We start from the raw sequence: 14271 nt of genomic DNA on the forward strand, positions 1-14271 counted from the left end.
ACAGACCAAAGAGATATCCAGAGAAGGGGGAGATTGAAGGAACAAATTAATTTCTTGTAGAGTTAACCTAGTTTACAGTCTATGCCAGTGGTGATTCTCACTTGAGCCTGTATCAGACTCTCCCGTCCTGAGAATTTGTAGGTCTGGCATGGCCTGAGAATTTGTGTTTCTTTCTTTTTTTTTTAATGTTTTATTTACTTCTGAGAGAGAGAGAGGTAGCGTGAGCAGGGGAGGGTCAGAGAGAGAGGGAGACACAGAATCTGAAACAGGCTCCAGGCTCTGAGCTAGCACAGAGCCCGACGCGGGGCTTGAACCCACGAACCACGAGATCATGACCTGAGCCGAAGTCGGCCGCTTAGACGACTGAGCCACCCAGGCGCCCCGAGAATTTGTGTTTCTAACATTCTCCCTCGTGTCAATGATGCTGCTGGTTTGACGACCACACTTGTAAATCAGGAAGTGGGAGTCCTCCTATTTTGTTTTCCTTTTCAAAATTGATTCGACCATTCTGGATCCCTTGCAATTCCATACGAATTTTAAAATCAGGGGCGCCTGGGTGGCTTAGTCGGTTGGGCGTCCGACTTTCGCTTAGGTCATGATCTCGCGGTTCGTGGGTTCGAGCCCCGCGTCGGGCTCTGTGCTGACAGCTCAGAGCCTGGAGCTTGTTTCAGAGTCTGTGTCTCCCTCTCTCTCTGACCCTCCCCTGCTCACGCTGTCTCTCTCGCTACTAGAAATAAATAAAAAAATATTAAAAAAAATCAACTTGCCAATTTCTACAAAGTCAGCTGGGATTCTGACAGGGGTTGTCTTGAATCTGTGGATCAAATTGGGGAGCACTGCCATCTTAACATTAAGTTTTCCAATCCCTGATCACAGGATGTTTTGCTGTTTATTTCAAGCTTTATAAGTTTTTTTTATCATTGGACTATAATGGACTCACAACATTAAATTCGCTTTAGGTATACAACATAGGGATTCAACCTCTCTATACATTATGCTGTGCTCACCCCAAGCGTAGCTACCATCTGTCACCATACAACACTATTACAATCATCGACTGTATTCTGTGATGTACCTTTTTAATATTTTTTTTTATTTTTGAGAACGAGAGAGTGCGAGTGGACAAGAGGCAGAGAGAAAGGGAGACAAAGAATCCAAAGCAGGCTCCAGGCTCTGAGCTGTCAGCAAAGCTGGCTTCTACCCATTTTGCCTAACTCCTCCACCCACTCACCCCTTGGCAACTGTCAGTTTGTCTTCCATATTTATAGGTCTGATTCTGCTTTTTGTTTTGTTTATTCATTTGTCTTTTTAAATTCCACGCAAGAGTGAAATCATATGGTATTTGTCTTTCTCAGTTTGACTTATTTCACTTAGCATAATACCCTCTGGGTCCATCCATGGACATTGTTGCAAATGGCATTCTTTCCATGACTAACCCTCCATTGTGTAACATACCACATCTTTCTTATCCATTCATCTACCAGTGAATGCTATGTTGCTTCCATATCTTAGCTACTGTAAAAAACGCTGCACTAAACATAGGGGCAATTTATCTTCTCAAATTGGCATTTTCCCTTTCTATGGATAAATACCATACTAGAATTATTGAATCATATATTAGTTCTATTTTTTACCTTTTTGAGGAAACTCCATATTGTTTTCCAGAGTGGGTGCACCAGTTTGCATTCCCACCAACAGTGCAAGAGGGTTCTCTTTTCTCCACATCCTCACCAACACTTGTTATGTTATGTTATGTTATGTTATGTTATGTTATGTTATGATGTGTTATGTTATTTATTTATTTAGAGCTTTTCATATACCTTTCAACAATGTCTTGTCATATTAAGAGAATAAGTTTTGCACTTTTTTTATTAAATTTATTTAAATTTATTCTTAAGCACTTTGTTTTTTAATGTCATTATAAATGAATTTTCTTAATTTCATTTTCCAATGGTTTTACAAGTGTTCAGAAATTGATTTGTATATATTGACCTTGTATCTTGCAAATTTTCTGGATTCATTTATTAACTATAACAGTGGTGTGTATGTGTGTATTCTTTAAAGTTTTTTATCTGTAAGATAATGTCATCTACAAATAGAGGTAGTTTTTACCACTTCCTTTTGAATATGAATGTATTTTGTCTCTGTTTCTTGCCTAATTGCCTTGGCCAGAACCTCCAGTACAATGCTGAAAAGTCATGATAAGAGTGGACATCTCTGTCTTGTTCCTGATCTTAGGGGGTAAAACATCAGTCTATTACCACTAAACATGGTGTTTAGCTGAGGGTGATTTTTAGATGTTCTTACCTGGGTTGCAGGAGATTCTCTCTTCCTAGTTTGTTGGGTGTTTTTATCATGAAAAGATGTTGGATTTTTTTCAAATGCTTTTTCTTTGTTCATTGAAATGATCATTTGTTTTTTTTTAAATTTCTATTGATATGGAATACCAACTTATTACATTGATTGATTATCAGATATTAAACTAATCTTACATTCCTGAGGTAAATCCCACTTGGTCATAGTATCTAATCCTTTTTACATTTCACTGGATTCGCTTTGCTAGTATTTTGTTACATATATTTGCATCCATATATTGGTCTGTAGTTTTCTTGTGTTATCTGTCTAATTTTGGTATCAGGGTAATGCTGGCCTCATATATGGAGCTGGGTGGTGCTTCCTCGTCTTCTATTTTTGGAATAGATTGTGAAGAATTAGTGTTAATTCTTCTGTAAATATTGAATAGAATTCACCAGTGAAACCATCTCTTACTAGGCTTTCCTTTATGGGTGGTTTCTGAATGACTAATTCAATATCTTGAATATCTTTACTTGTTCTATGTCTATTCAGATTATTTCTTTCTTCTTGAATCAGTTGCAGTAGTTTGTGTTTTTCTACAAATTTGTCCATTTCATCTAAGTTATCTAATTTACTGGCATACAATTGCTCACAGTATTCCTTATAATTCTATTTCTCTGAGCTCAGTAGTAATGGAGACCACACTTTGAGAACCACTGCTTTAGGGGTGGTGCTGAGTAGGCTTGAAGGTCAGGAGTTTCTGGTCGCAGGAGGACTTGTCCAGAGGCAGGAACAGCACCATGTGACCTGGGGGAGGTTCTAGGTCAATGCAGTCAGGCCTTTGGCAGAGCTCAGCAACCCATGCCTGGGACACCTACAGTGGCTAAAGAGCATTAAGTTATACGCAGGACATCCTGTCAAAGATCCAGTCTCTATTGCAGTCATCTAACCCCTGCTGTCATGCCACCCTCTTCTTGTGTGGTGGAGGGAACTGAGGCACCAATATACCCCAGAACACATGCCCCATTATGAGCCCTGCACAGTAGAGCAGGGCTACTCCCCAACTGAGCATGCATCAGAGTCACTGGGTGAGGGGGGAAGTTGGCAAAACTCAGACTTCTGGGCAACAGCCCTAGAGCTTCTGACCAGTAGGTCTGGGATGGTGGTGGCTGAGAATGTGCATTTCCAACAAGTTCCAGGGTGATGTTGACTGACACCTCCCGGTCAAGGAAATAAAATGCTTTTGTGTTCTTGTGCCTGAGGCAGAGAGGCCTTGGTCCCTGAGAGAGATGCAGACCAAGGAGCAGCCTGAACAGACTGGAGATTTATTGGGCATCAAACTAAAAATTCGTAGTGACTTTATTTTTCTTGAGCTAAAGATTAGTAAGAAAAATACAAAATTACATACAGTTTTTGTACATTTTAAATACTTTTGAAACTAATCCTTGGATGATGTTCTTTAGGTTCAGCTATTTCAACAAGGGAGAGACGGAAGAGAACTAACGTTTATGAGCTCTGTTAAGCTTTGCACTAAGCCCCTTACATATGTTGCGTCATTTGCTTCTTGCCACAACCATAAGAAAAGACATCGATAAAAAAAAAAAAAAGGCATTCCATTTTTTTTCAGATAAGGAAACTGAGCCTCAGAGAGCTTTAGTGGCCTGTCCGAGGTCCCACAACTGATAAGAATTGGGTCCCAGCTCTGGCTGCAGAGCCCTTGCAGTGGCTTTGCTCATGAATGCATAAAGGACCCATTTTCACAGAAAGAGCAGAGGAAAGGAGGGGAGAGTGTTTTCTGGAAAAACATGTTAAAAACAAAATGCTCCCCATGGAGTAATGAGGAAGAAGACAGAGGGAACCGGTCGGGGCTGGATCGTGGAGGGCCTCGAAAGTCACCTAAGGAATTTGTACTTTGCCACAGTCGGCGAGGAATCCCTGCAAACATTTAAGACGGGTTGGGACGTTAAACAGGGTGTAGCTTGAGTGGGAGGTGGTGGTGAGAGCAGAGGGGGTGACCTGCTGGAATCAGAGAGCCCCGGAGCTGGAAGGGATCCTAGAAGTCATCCTCAGCACCCATCGGACAGATGAGAAAAGTGGGGCCTGGAGAGGCGAAATGACTCCCTGAAGGGCTGATGGGATGCCGTGGGAGCACTACCCAGCTCCACCCTTCCCCTTTAGTGTCGAAGCCCCCACTTCCCCAGCTGTAGGGAGTGTTGGTGGTCCTCAGTGCACAGCTTGTGCACAGCTGGGCAAGGCCCTTGCCAGCAGTGGCCCTTGGCTGACGAGAGCCGCCATGCCCAAAGTTGCGGACCCATCCCAAGTCACTGGTCAGTGCAGGAGCAGGAAGTGCCAGCCCCTTTGCCACAGTTTGGGACAAGTGTGAGGGGCCACGCTGGCTCCAGGGCTCCCTGTGGGTTCAGCTGAGGCTGTGGTGGGGCCACAGGGCAGTTCAGCTTCCTCCTCTGTCAGTCCTGCTTTCTTTATTCCCTGTAGGCGTCCATCCTGAGAGCGCTCCCCAGGAAACCTGCTGCCCGCAAAGCTCTGTGTCACACCCTGTTTCCCTAGGAGCATGGCCTGTGACACTTCCCCAAGGTCACAGGCCAATTCAGTAGAGTCAAGACAGGAGCTGGGGCGCCTGGGTGGCTTAGTCGGTTAAGCGTCCGACTTTCGCTCAGGTCATGATCTCGCGGTTCGTGGGTTCAAGCCCCGCGTCGGGCTCTGTGCTGACTGCCAGTTCAGAGCCTGGAGCCTGTTTCAGACTGTGACTCCCTCTCTCTCTGACCCTCCCCTGCTCACACTGTCTCTCTCTCTCTCCTAGAAATAAATAAAAAAACATAAGAAAAAGACAGGAGCCCATGCCTACTCTCGACCCTTCACCCCATCTTGCTGACCTCCCACACTGGTTCCTCTTAGGCTCCCTCTCTGCACATCCATCTGGGAAGCTGGGACACGTAACCTTAGAGACCGAGTCAAAAGATGCTAGAAGAATCTATTGCTCATTCCCCAGGAGCGCCCTGCATGGTAACAAGTGCGCGTGTGTGTCATACAAATGGAGCTACTTGTTCCAGGTGAATCAGCCAGGAGCAGATGCAAGGTGCCTCTCTGTTCTCCAGGGTTCCTTCCCTTGCCTAGGACAATGGCTGGGAGAACCAGGCCCGACCAGGCAGAAATAAAAAAGATCAAAAAGACGGCTCAGGGCTTTAGACCCAAGGCCCTGGATCAGGGCGAGGCGGCCTTGAAGTCTAAAGCTCTGCCCTGAGACGGAGACAGGCAGGCTGGGGACTTTCAGAGGGCCCCACCACACCCCGCTCAAGCACTTCCCTGATCCTTGTTTTGAAGCAAGACCCAGGGTTTCACAACTGCCATCCGTGCTCTGCACACTAACCAGATCTGTTCACTGGAATCTTCCCTTACAAGATACCAGCTGCTGCCGCAGACCTATTTGGTGGTGAAGTATGTGGAGCCTTGTGTTAAGGCCTTTTTACTGCCCAGTGGAGCCACAGTGATGGGACTTGCACGGATTCATTTGCTGCTTTTGTTTATTGCTGTGCGATGGCAGCAAGGCCCGGGGGAGGCCAAATCCGAAACTTCCAGCAGCCCCCTCAGCCCCTCGGGATCGGGATCCTCCCTGTATCTTGGGGAGCTGGAGAGGGGCTGGGGGGCGGTCTCTGACCCCAGCTGCCAATCAGGAGGCCAAACCCTTGGGAGGAATAAAGCGTTTGATTAAACACCAAATCCCCCAAGTAGTAAGCGCACCGGTACTTAGTGCAGCATCCCCAGTGTGCAAAGCAAACGAGACAGATGTAGACCACATACCTTAGAAGAAGGCAGTAAATGCACATTTTCAGTAGTTCCAAATCTTGAGTCAAATAAAAGTGAGGGCCAAAGAGGGCTTTTAAAATGCTGTGCATTGCTGGGAGCAAGAAATGGCAGTGGGTCACTCTGAAAGGAAAGTTAGGAATGCTCCATGCAGATATAAATAAGGGTTCTGGTTAGTTCTGGTTAGAATATCACCAGAATGCATATTTGTTATCTCTGCTTCTGTGTCCCATTTAATAGATGCCCTTCTTCTAGAAAGACCAATCTCTTTCTTATTAAAATATTTTATCATGAAATATTCAGATACGCAAAATATATATAACAGTATAATGAACACCCATTTATTCACCAGTGTGTTTAAGAAATAAAACCTTACAGGGCACCTGGGTGGCTCAGTTGGTTGAGCATCCAACTTTGGCTCAGATTATGATCTCGCAGATCATGAGTTGGAGCCCTGCATTGGGCTCTGTGCTGACAGCTCAAAGCCTGGAGTCTGCTTCAGATTCTGTGACTCCCTCTCTCTGCCCCTCACCCTGCTCATGTGCTCTCTCTCTCTCTCTCTCTCTCTCTCAAAAATAAACATTAACATTTTTTAAAAACCTTACAACTATAATTGGCATTTCCTGTTTACCCTATTCCCATCCACTACCCCTCTCCCAAGAAATAACACCCTGATTTTGGGGTTTATCACCCCCGTGCATGTGAAAGCCTTCTTTGCTCTCTGTTAATCCATATTCATCAGTAATTTCAATCCTAGTGCAAAACTCACCACCTTTAATCATCCTTGATTAATCTCACCTCAATTAAATTTCTTTACTCTCTCTTTGCAGCCTTATATCTTCCTTTTTTTTTTTTTATTTTTTTACTGTATTCCCTTTTACCTGTGGATTGGTGATACTACACTTCTTTCTTGGGCTTCCTTGTTCTCTCCGTCCAGCACCAATGTCGGTTTTGTTTGTTCTGAAGCGGGAACAGAGTTGGCTTTTAAATTAAAACCGTCTTGGATTCCAATCCTGACTCCATTAACTACTAGCTCTTGTGCAATCAATTCCTTTCTCTGGGCCTCTAGTTCTTCATCTACCAGATGGGGGTCCCATTAAGGTTGCTGTGAAGATCAAGTAAGGTATTGAGGTTTATCATCCCCATGCATATAAGAGTCTTTCTTCTTCAGTGTTGAAATTCACAGCCACCATTGGTTTCAAACTTGTAAACATTGGTTCGTGCTTGTGCTTATTTGATTCATCTATCGGTTACATACTGTCTCCTGATACGCTGTAATTGTGCCATGAGCATAAATAAGTCTTATCTTCCCAGAAAAGCTGTATGCTTATGAAAAGCAGAGAGTGAGCCACACAGAATGACAATATAATTTATCTCCCAAACCGAAACACTTTCAAGACTGGGGGTGCTGTTAATATTTGTACCTGATTCCAGTATAAACCAGGACTGTCCCGGGGGACCCGGACATGTGGTCACCCTAGTCATCTACCTTCTCCAAATCTCCCCTACCACTCAGGCCAGTGCTACATAGGGAATGGATGCTTGTTAAATCAATACTGAGGAGTGGAATTGAAGGGCTTGCAGACTTGGTAGTTAGCAACATGGCTAGTCTTATACAACTCATCCCTTCCACCATCTCTTGCACGCCCTTCTCCTTATTCAGCACTAATGTCACCCCCAAATGGCACATTCATCATCCCAAATTAGCCATTATTAAAGCCATCCATTTGCAGGGCTGCAGCTAAAATGAATTGTGTTATTATTCCAGTTACGGCAATGAATGGCTGAACATCAAAAGCCATTCTGGTTTTGCAGCAAGAAGGCAATCAATTATTGTGTCCTGGTGGCTGGTCGAAAGCAGCGTCCAGCTTGCTGCTGGTGAGCAAAAGCCTCCCTCCCCATCTAGTCATCCACACACTTCATGGCACTCACGAGCCCAGGAAGGGGAAGATCATACTCCCTCTACCAGTCTGCATCAAATCTCCCTCTCAAAACCTGGGATCATCTGGGCTTTGAGGCTGAGATCCTGAGGCTCCTCTTGGCTTACACTGTTTCTCTCTCTCCCCTGCTCCTGATCCCTCCGGACCTGGGCAGGGAGCCAGCCTGGGTTGAGGTCTTGGGTCTTGGTTCAGTTCCCTCCAGCGCCCTGCTTACCTACATTACAGGCTGGCCTTGTCAGAGGCCCAGCAGCCTCATTTCTGAACCCCTGCTTCTTGAGACACAGTTCTCTGGGTCCCCCGCCCAGCTGCCCGGTGCCCTCACACTGCCAAGTTATTGACGGATGAGAAGGGTTTGAGGCAGATCGTCTCCCAGAAAGTACCTGCATCTTAAGAGCATCTTCACTGTTTTGCCTCAAGGGAGGGGCTTAAGGTCCCAGGATAGGACAGTGGGGGTTGGGGGTTGGGCAGCAGGGTATTGATTAGCAGGCCCTTTCTGTGGTGGGGATAACAGCGATGGTGATTAGAATAACAGCACTTACTAGTTTTTTGACTGTTTATACCATGCTAGACATAAACCAAGCAGTCCAGACTCCTCCAAATCAGGCTGTGACAACCTTGGGCTGTTCGGAAGATCAACTGAACTGAGGTATTGCTACCTGTCGGCGCATATTTTCTGAGGGCTGGGTGAGGTTCTGGGAGCTCTGCTTCCTCTCCTCACATCGCACCACACTTCTGCTGCCTGGAGCCAGAGCTCCGCACTGAGAACCCTGCTCCCCCACCCCATCACCCCACTTTGCTTTAAGACTTAGCAGGAGTATGCAAGGTGGAGCAGATTGCCCAGGCCCTTTCCCCATCAGTGGGTAGTGGGGGGCTGGGGCCACATTAATTAGCTGAAATTCAATTCTCTAAGCTGGGTAGTGCCCCCCAAGGGCTCCCAGTATAGAATTCATTTGCCTGGACCCAGGGACAGAAATTGCACATGTCCTGGCATTTCCCTCAAGCTCCAGAAACAGACCTGTGTGCAGATTTTCTACCACATGGCTCTCTGCTCACCACCACCCCCACTTCTGTTTCCCATTATGTATGTGTGCGCACACTCACACACACACGCACACAATTACAACCCACACACACCTCTCCTCCCACCCACCCACATCCTGCACTCACTCTCCCCACCTCACAACCCCCAGACATACCCACACCTCCACCCTCCCCAACCTCCACCCCTTCCTGCACCCCCCACACACCACAGGGAAAGTTTCTGGTGAGATCCTTCTAATAAATGGGCTGTAAGGACAAAAACAGTCTGCAAGCATCAGCCCTCAAATAGTCACTCGCTCATAAATGGATTATTGACCAATATTTGCATTGCTTATGGGAACACAAATAAGACTGTACACTATTTGATCAATGGTTTTTTAAAATCTTTTTAAATATTTATTTATTTTTAAGAGAGAGATGGGAGTGCAAGTGGGGAAGGAGCAGAGAGAGAAGGAGACGCAGAATCCAAATCGGGCTCTAGGCTCTGGGCTGTCAAGTCAGAGCCCGACACGGGGCTCAAACTCACAAACCGTGATCATGACCTGAGCCCAAGTCAGATGCCTAACTGACCGAGACATCCAGGCACCCCCTATTTGATCAATGTTTTAAACTGCATTTCTGCCATTGCCAGGAAGAGGAAGGGTAGAAAGTATTGTCTTCATGTATAGGTCAGGAAACAAGTACGAGAGGTAAGTGACCTGTCAAAATTCTGTCACGAATTAGAAACTGGACTGGAATGACAAATGTGACCTCAGAGTTTCTGATTTCTTTCTTCACTTTAAGTCCTCCCTGGGTTGAGAGTACTTGTTTATTTGTTCTCTTGGGCCAGGAAGGTCCAAAGATGACTGTGGTCCTCCAAGTTATCTGTCCAACTCCGATTCAAGCTTGTGCAGCTCTATTCCAACTTTTATTCTCCCAATAGGGGAGCAACCACCTTCAAAATACAAGGACCAGTCCATGAGGTGCTTGGATGGCTCAGTTGGTTAAGTTTCTGACTTCAGCTCAAGTCATGATCTCTTGATCTGTGGGTTTGAGCCCCGCATCGGGCTCTGTGCTGACAGCTCAGTCTGGAGCTTGCTTCAGACTCTGTGTCTCCCTCTCTCTCTCTGCCTCTTCTCTGCTCATGCTCTGTCTCTCCCAAAAATAAACTTAAAGCAAAAATGAAGATAAGCAAACACACAACCCACAGTTCTACCACCCAGAGACAGCCGCTGTAAGCATGACCTTCCTTTACTTTTTGCCTTTTTTCTGTGTGCATATGTGTGCTTGTATACAGAATGTGTACATGTTTCATGCCCTTTCCTACTTTCTAAGATACATATTCTTCATTTCTGAAATCAGGATGCATCTCATAATGGATATCAAACGTGACTTGCAAATGGCCAGGCAGAGGAATTCACTCTGATGTTGTTGTCATTGCTTATGTGTGTGCAGACGTAGCTGGGCATACAGGGTATCTGTTCATCTGATTGTCACCTCAGTTGAATTATTTGTCTTGGTAGCACTGCTCATGGTTAAATTTTTAACTTAAATTTGGCTTTCTCCCTAATTGTCACTTAAAATGCCTCCTCAAAATTACACTATGATGCATCATTGAAATGAAAAATTATTGTGTCTGCAGAAGATTGTCTGTCATATGCCAGACAATGCAATTAAAGGCAGTAGAAATTGCCAAATCTCTTGGAATAGATCATAAAATTTTCAAAGCTAGGAAAGGTTGGTGTGACCGTTGCATGCATTGTGAGGGACTGTTACTCAGGCACTGAACATCTATCTGTCAAAAGCTTCTGAGTGACTTTCAAGAAAAGCTGATTGATTTCTAGCTAATGTAATTGAATTGGAAAAAAAAAAATCCAAAGAAAAGAAAAAAAAAAAAGCGACGATGAGTTTAATCAAACAAGAAATGCAGATGAACTCCCAGGATTCTTCTACATGCTTCAATATGATTTTGTCACATCATTACAAGCCAGGGTTATGAAAAACAGCTGCATGTCACCACAATACGCTGCTTCACTGCCAATGGCCAAAACTAATTCAGAAGAATCTTTAAACTCTGGAATGTGAAGAAAGCTTAGACTCTCTTTTTGTGCGTGTTCTTGAAAAAAAGGTGGTATACAATCATATGGATATACGTATGTTACTCAGTAAATTAAAATGTAGGTATATTAAAGGTAGCGCTTAGGGGCACCTGGGTGGCTAAGTTGGTTAAGCATCTGACTTTGGCTCAGGTCACGATCTCGCAGTTCATGAGTTCAAGCTCCTCGTCAGGCTCTGTGCTGACAGCTCAGAGCCTGGAGCCTGTTTAGGATTCTGTCTCCGCCCCCCTCCCCCTCCCACCTTTCCCCCACTCACACTCTGTCTCTCTCTCAAAAAGAAATTAATGCTTACCCTCCCACAAAGGCGTGTCTGTAGTTCCCTGTCTTTAGACACGTAAGAATTGGAGGAAAAGAAACCTGGATTTGGAGAAGTCTGGGGTCAGCTTGCTCCCTGCAGGCTCAAGACCAACCATCCAACAGAGAAAAATAAATAAATAAATAAATAAATGCTAAAAAAGGTTTTTTAAAATAAAATAAAGGTAGTGTTTATTTTTCCCAAAGCTGTTAATGAACCTATGTCTTATAATTTATATCATCTCTGAATCAAAAAGTAATAGTTGGGCTCACACTGTCTGTACAGTTTGGGATTATGCTTTTTAACTTAGAATACCACAAGCATTTTCAATATCACTAAATGTTTAAAAACAGGATTTTATGGCTTTCTGTTTTTTTATCATAGGATTATAACATAATAATTTCAACCATTCCCCTATTATTGGACATTTACTGTGATAAACAACACAGAAGGCAATGTCTTTATCTTTTATCAGGAATTACTCAGTTGAAAAACAAAAATTGGTAAGGCTCTTTTTAAAAAAATTTTTTTAATGTATATTTATTTTTGAGACAGAGCAAGAGAGACAGAGACAGAGCGTCAGCAGGGGAGGAGCAGAGAGAGCGGGAGACACCGAATCTGAAGCAGGCTCCAGGCTTTGAGCTGTCAGCACAGAACTCGACATGGGGCTCAAACTCACAAACCATGAGGTCATGACCTGAGCCGAGATCGGACACTTAACTGACTCAGCTACCCAGGTGCCCCAAGGCTCTTGATACATACTGAAAACCTGCTTCTCAGAAGTTTTGAGCAATTCCCAATCCCACCTGCAATGTAACCCCATTAATACATGTTTGTTTGTTTGTTTTAATTGGAAAAAAGGCCTTGCTATTCTGACAGGCAAAAAAAAGATAGCATCTCATTTTTATTTACAGTTCAGTGATTACTACCAAGTCTAAATGCTTAAAAATATAATTGGTGGCCATTTACATTTTTGTGTGTACCACTTGCCAGTTCATATCCTTTTGCTCTTGTGCCCAATGGAGTCTCCAGGTCTATTGTATTTGTTCCTAATGATGCATCAGATCCTGTTGATGCCATCCCATGGTCCCTTGGCCCACCTGATTTCACCTGCAGCTGAAGTTTCCAGCATCCTGACAGTCTTCCATCTCAAGTGGATTGTGTCCCTTCTCTGCCAGAGTCTTGCTCTGGCAAGGTGGCAGCTTGCTCTGACTCAGCCAGGCACTGGAAGCGCAGGACAGTTTACACCACTGGCACTAACCTTCGACCAGTGGGGACAGAAGCCCCTGCATAAATATCATGGAAGGAAACTCTCTGTCCTCCAGTGGGAAGATTGTGAGACATGTTCTACCTGGTTTCTCAGAAAGTCCCCGGGTTACCTGGGTGGCTCAGTTGGTTGAGCATCCGACTTCGGCTCAGGTCACGATCTCACGGTTCGTGGGTTCGAGCCCCGCGTCGGGCTCTGTGCTGACAGCTAGCGCAGAGCCTGGAGCTTGCTTCAGATTCTGCGTCTCCCTCTCTCTCTGACCCTCCCCTGCTCACGCTGTCTCTCTCTTTCTCTCAGAAATAAATAAAAAAACATTTAAAAATTAAAAAGAAAAAAGAAAGTCCCCCAGCAGAACTGAGTCCCGTCTGCCCAGGGGTAACTTGCTCATTAACATGCTCATGACTAGCTTTTCTCCCTTCTTTCTCTCACCTTCCTTATTCCCTTTTTGTGCTTCCTGAAACTAACTACCTCCCAAACCAACCACCCATACCAGGATCCTTTCCTCAAAGTCTGATTTTGAGAACTGGAAGAAAGAATAAAACAAAACACCAGAATAGTTTCTGTCCACACACCTTTGTACAGCAATGTTCATTCTCTCAAACTGAACTCCTCAATACAGATGGCATATTTGAGAACAAACACAGAAAAATGAACACTATCCTCTTATTAAACTTTGGAGTGCAGGACACAGAAATGCAGAGGTCCCTGTCACCCAGGGAACGCCAATTTGCTCCCTTCAAAAGCCTTGCAGGAGATGGCTGGACTCTCAGTGTAGAGGCAAAAGTAACTTTCTGAGTTGCAAGGCTAGAGGTGGAAGTCTGGATTGAGTGAATTCAAGAAGGTAAAGTCAACTGAAGCAGGCTCACATGCCTTTTTAATACAGAGAGACTTCTAAACATTTGTATTTATATCTATATCTGCCTGTCCTCCATATATATATTGGCATCCTAATTCAACCTTAGGATGCCAATTCATTAATTTACAATGAGAAATACAATTGTTAACAGGCCAAAATGCTTGAGTAGGCAGATCAGTGTATTCTTTCCCTGTGCGCAAGTTGTGTGGCGAGCCAAATAAATTATCAAAAGATTGCTTGGTGAGCATAAAATCACAAGAAGGGGAGTTAGTTGATCATAAGAATGGGTCTCTCAGATCAAGCAACTGGAGGCATTTTCATCAACTATAGGGCCAGCCTTGCCAATGAACCCATAATGCTGGGTTCACTTGGCCAAGAGCATTCTTTTGGATGGAGCTGGCTTGTTACGGTCATTTCTTTGCTTCTAGCTGGCCAACCATTTTCTATTCACTCCAAGCAGTGTATAATACAATTAATTTGGTTTCCACTTACAAAATTATAATTGCATTCCAGTTCTGCTTCCTTAAGATTTGTCCCAGATCACCTTGAGCAGAGCTTTGAGAGCTCCCAACATTTCCAGTCCCACATTTACGGATCATTTCCTGGTGGATTTCCAGATGTCTAATCATACCCCTTTGCATGTGAAGTTTCCTAGTTTAACT

The 14271-nt window shown here is 44.4% G+C and overlaps 1 non-coding gene across 1 annotated transcript; it reads left to right on the forward strand.

Annotated features, from left to right (window-relative positions):
- Positions 1-11482: 11482 nt before the first annotated feature.
- Positions 11483-11613, forward strand: LOC120232688. Its single transcript, XR_005528620.1, has one exon. It is a non-coding gene; the product is annotated as a small nucleolar RNA SNORA38 (small nucleolar RNA).
- Positions 11614-14271: the final 2658 nt, after the last annotated feature.

This window comes from Hyaena hyaena, unplaced genomic scaffold (genome assembly GCF_003009895.1).
Source record: "Hyaena hyaena isolate Hyena2069 unplaced genomic scaffold, ASM300989v1 scaffold_77, whole genome shotgun sequence".
Lineage (NCBI taxonomy): Eukaryota > Metazoa > Chordata > Mammalia > Carnivora > Hyaenidae > Hyaena > Hyaena hyaena.